The sequence below is a fragment of the Protopterus annectens genome, chromosome 2.part2 (assembly GCF_019279795.1).
Source record: "Protopterus annectens isolate FY-2018-M chromosome 2.part2, PAN1.0, whole genome shotgun sequence".
NCBI lineage: Eukaryota > Metazoa > Chordata > Ceratodontiformes > Protopteridae > Protopterus > Protopterus annectens.
The window spans coordinates 426,198,219-426,212,116 of NC_056730.1; the positions used below are offsets into that span (position 1 = coordinate 426,198,219).

The 13,898-nt window shown below is 37.6% G+C and overlaps 1 protein-coding gene across 1 annotated transcript in view; it reads left to right on the forward strand.

The window, feature by feature from the left end:
- The window catches only part of TNPO1 (transportin 1), a 3,819,238-nt gene extending 3,805,978 nt beyond the window's left edge, over positions 1 to 13,260 (forward strand). The window contains exon 24 of the mRNA XM_044064437.1: positions 8,067 to 13,260. The gene's annotated coding sequence lies outside the window, so the exon portion shown is untranslated. The remainder of the gene's footprint in view (positions 1 to 8,066) is intronic.
- Positions 13,261 to 13,898: the final 638 nt, after the last annotated feature.

Below are 13,898 nucleotides of genomic sequence, written 5' to 3' on the forward strand. Positions count from 1 at the left end.
CCCTTCATCAATTCCCAAATGTTTATACACTCCCTCTTACTCAAGTTCTTTTACATCACATTCTTGTCCCAAACTGATGTTTTCTTAGTGCTGCAGCTTTCCTGCTTTAAAGGTTGCATTTGCACATTTATCAAGACCAAAGATCTTGTATCATCTGAAAAAGTGTTGCCTACTTGCAGTTGTGCTTTCAGTTCCTCATCTGATGAGCTATACAGTTTTAAATCATCGACAGAGAAGATGAGAAGTCTTTACATTTTGCTGCTTTCTGGGAGCCAAATTATAGCCATAACCTAATTTATCAAACATGCAGCTTAATGGGTTAAGGGCAAGGTAAAAGAGAAGGGGTGACAGAGAGTCACCCTGGAATATTTCCCTTTGGATTTTTATCCCTGGAATAATAATTTGTCCTTTATCATGGCTTAATTGCAGTGTGGTTTGCCACTGTTTCATGGTCACTGTGATGTAGTTTATCAGTGTAAGGTGTATCTTATACATTTTTAAGCACTCTCTTATCCATGAATGTGGGATACTGTCAAATGCTTTTTTGTAGTCTGTACATGCCATCCTTAGATTCTTCCCCTTTTTACAGTTCTATACTATGACTTTATTTAACAACAAATGATCCTTTGTTCCATATGACTTTCTTTTATTAACCTTTTGTTCTTTTGCCATAATTGATTTTTTTTTTCTAAATGAGTATAAACTCGGCACCAATTCCAGTGTATAGTTTATACGTCGTCGGAAGGCAAATTATTGGCTTATAGATTTTAGGGCAGGTTGCAGGTTCACTGTTAAGTAGGACCATTGTTTTTCCTGTTGTTAGCCAGACTGGTGTCTGTTCGGGGTGCCTATATAAATAGTTCTTACTCATGGCTAAATCTTCGTGCAAAGATGTTAATACTTTTAGACAGAAGTTATGTACTGCATCTGGGCCTTGGGTTTCCCAATTACAGGCTTCTCTTAACTTTGTTTCAATCTCTCTGACAGTTACTTCATCCCATTTCATATCCTGTACATTTAAACTTCTTATTCTTTCTTTTACTACTTCTATTTAGCATCTTTGTTATGTTCCAGAGAATCTTCATAGATACTTCTCCAAAGTGTATCTATTTCTTTTTTTTGGTCGTCTTTCAATTCCTTTTACCTTGTTTCCCAATTCTCTCTAAAACTTTTTGAGGTCATCAATAAATTCCTTATTTTGTACTTTTCCTTTATATTTATCTGTGTATCGTCTAAGTTTTGCTGCCTGTGCTAAAATTTTTAGTTTATTATTTGTGATAGTGCATGACAAATCCTGATCCGTTATAATACTGGGCATTGCTTTTATTACGTCTGTCTTTGAGTATTTTTGTTGATATGTTCCCTCTTCAGTACTCCTCTTACAGTGACACTTCTTGACCTAATTGCTTTATAGCTTTCTCTATTTGTTACTTCCATGATGGCATTCGATTTCTCCCTGTCCTTTCCCTTACTACCCTGTGTTCTTGTGGTAGAACTTTATCTGTTATTAATTTGACTGCACAGTAATGTATCCTGTTTACTTCTGTTATTTCACATGAATCACTGTGGGCAGTCCTAATTACTATGTTCATTAGTTTTATCAAATTTCTAACTTTTTGGGTTTTATTGACCTCCTGCAGTCTATTTCTTTCATTGATCTTAGTATGTCTTTGCATCTCTATTAAATCAAGCAACTCTTCTCTTAGATCATTTTCTTCTAAACTGAGGGCATATTCTTTGTTTATCATTTCCTGCGGGCATTCTATCGAAAGTTCCAGAACTTCTTCCTGTGCCTTGTTCTCTTCAGTTTCACCCTGTGTCATCTTTTGCTCTTTCATATGGAAACTCACTGGCCTATCACTTCACAACATTGACTGTGTCAGAGTTGCCACAATTTCCTATTCTTTCCCTTGCTGTATAGCTCCAACTGAACCTTAGTACTGGTTTCCTATGCAAGGCTCCAAAGTATCTTCATATGTCAACTGATGAGATGCTTCCTGCGTCACTGGTTTCTCCTTAATTTGAGTGTTCATTGCTGTATCCTTTTATGTTGTTATCTGAGTTAAATGTTCTACACTAAATCCTTCACTTTGCAGGTATTCCATAACCTCAGTTTCTGTTTCTTTAACTTCTCCATTACTAATCTTCTTTTCTACTTTTCCTCTTTGTCTTCTTATTCATATGAGGCTTCATATGAGGAAGTTTCAGTGGTACCTAAGATCATTGTGGCTTCAACATGGCCACCCACTAGACTAGCTCCTCGGCTCAATTGTCTCAAACTGGAATTTCACTGGTGGGTTCAAAGGATGTCTCTCCATCCAGTTGTTTCTTTCCAACCTCCTCAGCCATCCGTGGAACTCTTCATGGATGCTTCAGAGCTGGGGTGGGGAGCAGCTTCTGGCACTGTGAAGGTGCAGGACCTTTGGTCCCCTGAACAGAGGGTGGATCACATCTATGTCAAGGAAATAAGGGCTCTCATGTTAGCCCTTCTTGCTTTCTACTCACTCTGGGTGCAACTTCCTTGAAGGTTTATACAGATAATACCACAGTCATGTAGTATGTCAACAAACAAGGTGGTACAAGGTCTTACTTTCTTTTCAGATTAGCCCTGCAGGCAGGGAAAATAACCATCAGTCTGCAGATGACCTGCAGGCAGTCTATATTCCTTAAGAGTGCAGTCTTGTGGCAGATTTTCTCAGAGTGTCTGGGACACAGCCTCACAAATAAATGCTTCACAGGGATGTGTTTTTGGACATAGTTCATCAGTGGAGTTATTCCTCAAGTAAATCTCTTTGCCTCTTCTCTGAACTGGCAGCTTCCTCAATCGTGTTCCAGAGTCTCAAGTTCTTTGGCTGGGAAAGTGGACATTGTGTCTTTTATCTGGAAGGGAATGTTTCTGTATGCATTTCCTCCCTTTCATCTTCTTCCAGATGTCCTTCACATAATAAAAGGAGGACTCTCCAAAAGTCTTGTTGGTTACTACCTTTTGGCCCATACAGCACTGCCCTTCTTATTACATCCAGCCAAAGGCAATCATCACAATTTCCCTCACAACATGGATCTTCTCAAACAGGACAGAGGATCTGTCCTTTGCCCTCATCTGTCCACTGTTCAACTGATACTTGGGGTGATATGGTTTTGATTCCTTTCCGAAACCAGTTTTCTGAGGATGTGCTTAGGGTCCTACAGGAGCCCTGTACAAAAGATCATATATGTCTAAATGGAATAGGTTTTATGTTTGGTGTTTTTTTCCATCCTGTGTGAACTGCTACATGCTGGCTTGGCATATTCTTCAGTGAAAGCTCACTTGTCAGCCATTTCAGTTATTTAAAATAAGAACTACTGTCTGTGCGCTCTCTTGATTGTAAAGGATGATGATGTATACATGTCAGTGTATTAGCACCTTTTTCTAAATGCAGGAATGTAATAACCTCTTTCTGCACACTTTCATGGGTGAATGCTGGACTAACTGCCCTGATGGACCATTATAAGTCTAGCCAATAACCTGAGGTAAGAATCATATCCTGTACCTTGTATCTGTGAGGTGAAGACCATAACCATTATACCAAACCCACCCCACCTTATTGTATATAGCACATGACGTGAATGCTAATGTATCAGCTTCTATCCCTGAATGTTTGACTGTAACATATGATGTACAGTTTTGCTTCTGTGTATGTGTTATGAATACAACTGCTTTTCTCCCCTGGCCTCTGCTGAAAATGGTCACTGCTCAGATGGTCTTTTCTGGCTAAAAAAAAAGACAAATACTCATCACACAGAGTGGAGAGACTTTGCCTTTCAGAATAAGGTCATTTGTTTTAGTCCCCTTTCTTTTTTTGTTCCAAAGGGGATGGGAGAGTGTTCCCACTGTGACTTTCATGACCTCACTAAGCACATCTGATATATCAGGTTCCGGATGATGACTGTGCAGGGAGTCATACCTCTGCTGCTGCAGGGCATGATGAAATTGTCTACTGGTACACAAGTGTCTGGGGTCTGCAGATGGAGTCATTCTTCTCGTGTATCACAAAGTGTTGCTGTTTGGTCTATCTCTTCTTATCCCAAAGTGTTTACCAGGATGATAGCTACTGGGGCAGAGAGTTTGCTAAAAGAACTTTATGTTCCACTGCCTGGATAATTGCATTCTGGTGGTCCCATTGATCCAATAGAATCACTGATTTGTGTGTTCTGTCAGTGCATGAAGTGAGAATGTCTCTGAATTGGGAAAAGTCTTGTCTGAATCCATCTCAGAGGGACTGCTCCTATCTGTATGAAGTTGGATGCCTTCCATAGTCATTTGCTAAGAAGAGGACTCATGGTCATGTCATTGGCATGCTGGGGGAAGATGGTAGTGAAGGATCCAGACTCGGATGCTTCTGCTGCTTTTAAGCTTGGCAGTGGCTACTGTCTTCACTGTGCCTTTTGCATAAGGATTTGGCTGTGGTAGGCAGTGAAGTGTCATTACAGAGTTACCAGGAAGTCATGGATGACTTCTTGTGTCAGACTTTTGCCACTGGGCCCTGGAATGGTGCACAGGTCTTACTTCCCATATTACAGCCAAACCCATTAGAGGCGAGACCCCACCTCACTTACTTCACAGTGCAAGGAAAATTTCTCTTCCCCACTCTCACTCCCTAGAAGAGGAACTCCACATAAACAGGCTAGAGCTGAATGTGGTGTTTCTTGATGTGAATCCTTTGAAAGGAGGGAGATGAAGACAGAACACTTTTTGATTGATTAAGAGTTTTATGACATCCAAGTCAGATATCTCGCCTACTACAGGGGAGTGGTTTACGACATATCTAAACATGGGAGGGCAGCACTCGCTCATTATCCCCATCCCCACTGTATAGATAGAGTTCAGGTTTGGTAGTGGGTCAAAGAGAGAGGTCAGCACTGTTTGCCACTCATCTCAGAGAATCTGAACCTACTGGATTACTCCATGAGTCCCTCCTGGGCTTGATAATTCAAATCTCTTGTATGATCAGTCCATCAGGAATGGAACACCCTGAAGACTGTCCTGTTTGCTTTGCAGGAGAAGGTGGTCCTTTCCTTTTTAGTTGCATTAGTGCAAGGGGGGTCATTTCTCCTTGACATAGAATGGGATATTACTGCACACCTTCTCACCATTATTTTTTTGATTCCTGTTTATCATAAGAGAAGAAAGCATAAAGCCCAGGCTTGTTCTCTAGTGAATGAGGAGATCGTGGTTTCAGGTTCTTAGGTCCTTGGCAGTACAGAAAACACTCCCATCCAAGCAAGGAGGTCCCACACGGCTGCAGTGACATCTGGTTCCAACTCACTGTCCGTGACTTCATGATTAGATCTCCTGATCCTTCAGGTCTTTTGGCTGGAGTGATATAGGTGATTCAGTCTACCAGAAAACCTAGCACCTGTCATACTTTTCCCATTTAGGTACACTAGGCAGAAATGTGTTCTTTGCTGCCCTAGTCAGTCAGCATTTATATAGTTCTGACTTTTCTGAAGCACCTGTTTACAACCTCAGTTATTTCACAGTGATTGGTACCTGTCAGCCATTTCTGCCTTCTGAATCTTGTAAAGAGCAGGACTGTGCCCTCCCATCAGCTAGTCAAGTAGCCCTTCAATGGGATTTGCATCTCCATCCTTCTTTGAAGAATTCTTCATCTCCTTGAGAACTAAACTTAATAACTAACATGCTTATTTGCCTCTAGTTTGATAGTGTTCATTTGACCAGCGGCGTTAGTTTTCAGAATTCATCGTCTGGAAGACCTTTTCCTTGACTGTCTTTACTTCAGTGGATTTAGAATTTCAGTCATTTACTTGTAAGAAAGCATGCTTGGCTTTTCACAAGGATTGTGTGATGTTTACGTTTAACCCATATTTTTTCTGAAGGTGATCTCAGAATTTCTTTAAACAGGTCTGCTGATATCCCTGTTTTTACCATAGCTAGAAATGAAGTAAAGGAGCACTTCACGCCTTGAAAATCTACTACCAGCTCAGGTTCTACCTAAAGTGATGGTTTGAATTCTGAAAGACACTTCAACCGCTCATCTAGGAAGCCATTGGCATTTGCTAAATAAATCCTTTCCAAGTGTTTGTATTCAGCCTGCATTGTCTTTTATTGCTAGCCAGCCTGTCAACCTTTGGAAAATGCTCCTGTCAAAGACTATCCATCAGGAGCAGGCCACTTCCAGTATTTCTTTCAAACATGTCTCCTCTGCAGAGATTTGTGCTTTGGCCACTTAAGTTACCCATTCATATATTCTCCAAATGTTGTTACTTAAACCATAGTGGCAGGAGTTGGACCTGCTCTGGCAGTTCTTTGCTTCAGAATTTGGGATTCAGCTTATGGCCATCCTTGTCTCCTTCCTCTTGGACAACTTGAAATTCTTCCCATTCTCTTTGTCTGCAAAGATTCATAGTGTCAGATATAAATATGCACTCACTATATTGTTTTTTGTGCTAATTACCCTCCTACATTTCTCCATTTGCCTGTATAGCCACCTTGACCATTGACTGCTATTAGAGTTCCCCTTAAACTGGGTGAGTATATGTTTATGTATGCTGGTGCAATGTGATTTTTTTGATTCTACGACTACTCACTCAGTGGAAGGGGGCAACTAGTGAGTGACTGCAAGGGCTTGTTGCTATGTCTTACTCCAGAGTCTAACATTATATGCATCAGAAAGGGTATACATGCCTTTAAATAAGGGAGGTTCAGATGCTCCAGTCATACACTTGCCAAGGGAGAAGTTTCCCTGGGATTAACTGATAAAATGAGTACATATCTATTTTGTCAAGAGCATCTCAGTCATTAGGCCCATCATCATCTAACTTTTTCTTGGGTCTCTGGTGTTCTTGTACTTTCAAATATATTAGCAGACTTGATTTTTTATAAGGGTTATTGTTAGAGCTGTCTGTAGGCTCCTCTGTTAAGGAAAACTTGAAGAAAGTGGGACCACACTCCCCTTGTTGCTGACAGCACAAAGGAAATTTTGTGAAGTAATTGCTGGTCAAGTTGTTCCTATGTTTAAGTGTCTATGTAATTAAACTGTATGGTCTACACTATATTTAGTTGTTGTTTCTTTTTTTTTTTTTTTAACTAAGTCATTTTTTAGAAAGTGCTTAACTCAGTAAAGTTAATCTGAAGCTTGTATTATCATCACATGGAAACCATTTTTTGCATTTTGTTTCATTTTTCATGTTTGCATTAAGTCATTGTGTTCTAGTAAGGTTTTTGGTTTTGTTAATTATGGACAACAGTTCCATTAATACTGTCTGTTCTGTACTGTAAGCTGATATATATAGTGTTTTTTTTTAATGTACTCCCATTCCCCATTCAACTGACAGTACCCACTTAAATGCCTAGCCCCCCCCCCCCAACAGCCATCACTTGAGTATTTTGACTCCTTTGTACTGATCCCAGATGTGTTCCTTCATTCGGTGTACTGCCTATCCTTTTGAAGGAAACAGCCCTTTACAGCTATTCTTGTTAAGCTTAGAGAGCAAAGACTTCATGGGAGAATAGCGGAAAGGGTCCCGGGCCATTATATTGCATTGGCCCATCATGGTCCCTTCTTACAGGTAGCAGTGATGCCATATGTGCATAAAGAGTGCAACTGCACAGCATGTGCTGGATGTCCTGGCACTCGGACACTTTTGCAAATGCTGACTTGCCTGCCTTCTAATCTGTGCTTGAGTATGAACAAGCCAGAGGATAAGGCCACATCCTTCCTCTAGGATGGGAGAGTTGCCATCTGATGCTTCAACCTGTTCCTCCCCTCTCCTGACCCAGGCCCATTCCTGAACTCTGCTCAACAGTACTTAGAAACTGGTTTTCACAAAAATAAGAAGGGGAATGAGATTGCATGATTTCTGTTTGCGTCAGTTCTTGGGGAGCAAGGGGGTTGTGGCTTTCTATTGGTGGATCTGTGCATATGCCATCCTGATTTAAATTGTTTGAATCATAAGAAGCATTATTAGTTGCTATTTACTTGCATACAGCTTTTTAGGGTGCTAATTGTCAATTGTAAATAATTTGCAATTAATTTTATTTTTTGTTTGTCTCTGTTTTGTTACAGGTCTTTCAGCCTGGGAGACGAAAGGGGAGCCTCTGCACCCAGGGAAACGTTACCCTTTACTGGGGGGAAGGGTAAACCAGTAGGGACATTCAGAACAACCCCAACCCTGCTGGGAGGGGTGGGAGGGAGGTGTTAGTCGTCGCACTATTGAGTCGATGTTGGGAAATGTTATAACATCTGGAGCCTTTGCAGGTGGAAATGTCTCCTTTTACAACTCCACAGAAGAGTTGAAGAAGTAAATAAAGAGAATTTATCCACGCAGCAGCATATTCTTGACATAGGGGGATTTGTTGTATCAAAAATGGGTACTGTTGACTTCAAATATAGAGACAAGTGCAGAGAGGAAGCAACTATTAGCGCACAATAAAGGCAACCTAGAATTGGGGGTTAATAACAGTTAGAGGCAGAAATTTTAAGAGTGCACACAAGTAACTTCTAGGTATTTGCATGTAATGGGTAAATAACTAACTACACAAGTGAAGTTAGTGCAATTCAATTGCAACTTGCTGATCATGTTAAAAAGTGGCCACTTAAATAAGCACCTGAACAAGTTACACAGCCATAAGTAACTAACAAAGGGAGGAGTCTAGAGAGAAACCAAATTAACCTAATTAGTTTTTTAACTAGATTTTTTCATATCATAGTAAAGCTTGACATACAGCATTTTCATTAGTTTTTGAGTTGGGTATTACTGTAGTGGAAATAATTTGGTTATTATATTTAAGTTTGATTTGTAGACCAAGGCATTCTAGCTATCATGGAATTTGAGATGTAAGGCATGCCCTTGGTTTTTAGTAACTGAAAGCATTTTGATGTAGTTTGGGAGAAAGTAGCATGCTCACATTTAGAGTGGAAATGGTATGTTACCATTTGTTGCATTAGTTTTAAGTTAATTTGGGTGACATGTTTAATGTAACCCTGTGTAAAATACCACATTGAAATTTCTGTGGCATTTTTATTTCTCTTAATTTAGGTTCCAGCGTACTGTAGTTCAGAATTAATCCTTGAATAATTCTTTTAGGATCCATTAGGGTAATAAGATTGATATTGTATTGTGTGTAACCTACCCAATGTGGAAAGCTGATATACCTGTGCATAATCAATGCCTTTGTGCTGTCAGTGTGATGTGCTTTCTGCATGGTTATATACTAGTGAATGTATCAAAAATCTCTTTAAAACTTAAGAATTACATGGTAGGTGATCATTTACAAGCTGCATAAATGTTAGATGGCACATCAAGACTGTATGGAAAGATTGCTGTTCTAGTATGTGATTTCCCATTCAGTATGGTAATTCTGTACTTTCATTCAAAGCATGGTCGTTACAAATTGTAATTTAGTTACCGGTTATAAACTAGGTTACCAAAACATGAATGGTGCATGTTGGTGGCCATATGTTCCCTGGTGAGATTGAATTAGGATACAAGTTAGAAGCCACAGAAAGGAAGTTGATTTTGGATCCTTCATTACTTTTCTGTTGCTTTTCATACATCACATTTGTTTTAGTGAATAAGTCCTTGTTCATTTAATCCATTTCCTCCCTTCTTATATGTGTTGTGTCTTATACTGTAAATGTGAAAAAAATGGTACACTTCACCTTTTGTCAGTGTAAAAGTGAAAGTCTTCGTTAACTTTGAATGCAGACATTATCCCATGATGATTTTAGGTAACAGTTCTCATAAAACTGTAGCTCTGCAGGCAGAGTGCAGTCTACATTTTTACATTTCTGTGAAGCTGTACAATCAAACTTGCAAAAAAGCAGATATAAAGCCATAGTAGCTCTTTCTGTTTTTTCTTTCAGAATGTAAAATAAAAGTCTGACACGTTTGATTTTATTTGCATGGGTTTATTTTGTGCGAGTGTGAAACTGAAACAGCCATTGCACTGAATTTTGAAATTAAGCATGGATGATGGTGTGTGTGTTTTATGACCTGCTGTTTTTAAACTTGTTTTGTTTATGCACATAAGAGCATGAATTTTGTAAACATTCCTTTTACTTTCTAAACAATGTTTACCTTGTGCTGATATGAATGAAAGCAGTTTTTAATATGCTATGAATAACAAAATGTGATGTGCCCATTGAGTTACATGATTTGATTGTAATGCATGTGCTTACTACGTCTACATTTATTTTAACCAAAAATCAGTAATTCTGTTATATCATTTGTTACAGCTCCATGCCCCATTGGTTTCTCATGCCTTTATCTTGGGTACAGTAATCTTAAAATTGAACTGCTGCATAAAATAGCAATCTACTTTTGTTTTGCAATAGTAATTTAATTTAATTGTTCTCCACTAACAAGACACACTGAGATAAAGTGATTTTCATAACCATAAGGGCCATGTTTAAAATCAAATGTTTTCAGTGGTCCTGAAAGTGATTTTGTCACTTGTTTGTAAAAGTAGAACTATTTTTAAAGGGCAGTCAAGTCGTTTAGAACACATTGCACTGGCAAACATTATTCATCATTTATGTTCAGTAACTGTTATAGAATTCCTTACTAACTGATGTTTAACTTTAAAAACAGAATGACCAACTTGGCAAACATACTGATGACAAAACCTTTTAAATATTAAGAAGAAAACTTAGAAATGTCCATATAATTTGAGAAAATGTTGTAGTGTTTACTTTGCTTTTACCAGTAACTAAGAGGAGAAAGTCATTTTTGTCTATTCCTTTATTCCCATAACTTTGTAACATCTGCAGTATGCTTGCAGTTTTGCAAGCAGAATTGATGTATAACTTGTAGACCAGTAATAGGAGTAAATATAGTCACCATACTAAAATCTATAGTTGTAAATGTTTTAAAAATTAAATTCCAAAAATAAATTGGTAAATCATTACTAAGCAAGTAGTGTTTACTTAACCCTCATCTCTTTGTCCTCTTGGTGAGATCTTTTAAAGTCAACTAGAAGAGTTGTTCTTAAATTTATACTGGGTCAGTGACTTGATATTAACTGAGCCGTAGTTGGCACCAGTTGTACATGTTAGTTTTTTATTTGTACTTTGATTATTTTTCAGATATTGAGCACTTGACATCAGTTCAAATCAGAAAGTGTCTCACACAAAGTAGACTATTAACTGCCATCTTTTTACTCCCCTGAAATGTTTATGTGGTACTGATTACTATATGAGGTGGTGTCAATTTAATAGATGAATCTGGATCAAGTATAAAACATCCAGGATTGTTTCATGTGGCCTTTAAACACAGCATGTGTGCCACTGCTTTTGCATTTAGTTCAGCAGATTGTGTTTTTATTGTTGTAACATTATCTGTTTTGTGTGCTTTATTTAAAAAAAGGTCCAAAGAATTGTAAATTAATGAAAAAGTTCAGATTTTGTGCTCTTTTATAATAACCAGTTTGTTTTGGATTAGTGTATTTAGAATTGGTTACAAAACAGAAGTACCTGTTCGTACTGAGGTTCCTTTACCTGAGTGTCATACGAACATACTCGCACATATTCATGTACTGTTTGGTCTGTTGGACTTAAATTTCAGATCTCAGTGCAGTCTTTTAAGAAGTTTTGTAGAACAAAGCAAACTTTGCAGTTTAATGTTAGTCAACATTAAGTATGAAAACATTACATTAATATTGCTTTTTGGGAGGTTCAAAATATAGTCTTATTTTGCTGGTCGTTCTGAAAACTACTTTACCCACAGGTATCAGTTTGTCTAGATGGGAGGAGATGTATCGAGATTGTCAGCTGCAATAAAGAAAGAAAACAACCTAGTGGCAGATTCATGTTTCAGCAAGAGTTTGTAGTTCTGATGAGATATAACATTTTATGCAGACAGATGCATTTAAGATTACAGAGACAGCTGCCATCTTGCTTATTCATTGTTCTGTATAGTAAAACGCCATTGTTATGTCTGTGACTGTTGCATCATGGGATATGTAAAGCATCTGAGTTCATTGTGGTGTGTCTGAACAGTTTGACTGAATGTTTGAGTTGCGACAGTTTGTCTTGTTACATTCCAGTGTTTCTGCCTTTTGGCACTTGGAAAGCACGGCTTTGTTTGCTGCTTACACACTGAATTAAGTGCTGTTAGTGTGCTCTACTACACAAATAGCCGCTGCTAAGTGATGACGTAGTGTTTGTACTTGAATATTTTTATGTTTTAGAAACCTCAGGAGGTCAGTGTTTACTATTTTTATATATGCTCTCTCTGCCCTGATTCCCCATTTGAAGGATTCTAACCACATACATGATTGAAAACAACCTAAGTTTACAAAGCATGCCTATAAAATGTATGAACCAAAACTGGAAGAGTTGTGTAACAGCATTGTTTTGCTTCCTCTTCAATATGCTATTTAGAGCAACTTGACCTGTAGAGCATTCTGTGTTGGTGCTTTGTTAAAAACATTTTTCTAAATCACAATTAGTAAAAATATCATTCTCTCCTAAAAAAGTTGTTAGTTTTTGTAAACTTGCTGATGCTTTTCAGTCTAGTCTGGTCTTAAGAAAATCATAATAACTGGTATATAATGGATGACGGGAAGCTGTTGTAATAATTTTCTGATCCTGCTGTGTGTGCTTCCTTGCTAATTTTTTAATGCCAACATATTTGATTTGGTAGAGTAGTTAAACATTTTGAACTACAGAGAACATATACTATTTGACGTTTTTGCCCTGCCCTTAATTTTGAATTGGTTTATTGTTGAGGAAGTGAAGCAAAAACATTTTGGTTAAAAAATGCAAATCTGCAGAAAACTTTAAAGCACGTTTGTATGTATATATCCTCTTACAGTAATCTGGGCATCATATTTTTTGCTGACAACTTAAACACATTTGTAAATGTATCATCTTAGGTTGTTGGAGTTATACACTTAAAGCTTTATGGTCTTTCCACCGTTTTGCAAGCAGTACTTTTTCTAATGTTGGTACGTTTCCTTCAAATGATTATCCTCTATCTTCTCTAGCTGTTTCAATTAATAGTTCTTGAGCTCTGCCTCTGTGCTAACATGACAGAAAATATAATTTTAAGAAGAACTATGGTTTTAATTTTTTGATAAGCTGCTGAATTTTAAAGAGAGTTTTTTTGGGGCCACCAAATATTTTGGATCATGCAGAGAATATATATTGTATTGCAGTAATTTTGTATTGACATTTGTAAGATATAGTGATTATAATAGATGTGAATGTTAATCACTGCTTGGATATGTATGTATGTTAATAAACTGTTTAAATATGACTGGCTGTTTTTTTATTTTTTTGTTTGATTTTTGTTAATATATTGACAAATTAGAGGGCCATTCTTTTCAAGAATGCTGCTATATAGTGTTGAAAGATGGTAAGTGGTAACCTGGTGCAGTGGCCATCACCTCGCCTTTCATATCTGTGGGTGTAGTATAATAAGATTTGGTTAAAAAAAAAAAAGGTATAAATTATGATTATAAAATTAAATGGTCCAGTCATAAAAAAGAGACAGTATTACAGATGTAGTAATAGTGGTTGAAAGCACTGTAAACTAGTGTTTAACACAGTTCCAATCTAATTGCCAAGTTAAATGTTTACATGCATTTGGTTGTAGATAGAATAATTTCAAGAAAAAAAAAACTGTGCCCTAGATATCCTAGTGCATCTGCAAGAATTGTCTCTCGTGTAATCCAATAGAATGTCTTTGAAACAATTTAAACTGTCATTTGTGTATCTGTTGTAGTCAAAAAGTATATATTCCAATTCTGAAGTGCTTGCATAGTGTGATTATTGTACCACTTTACCTCAGTGATATGACCCATTACTTAATAGAGCACTCCTGTGTGTGTAGCCTTTGAAAAAGCCATCTGAAACAATTTAAAAAAAAAAAAAACAGTTGAAGTTGGAAAACAC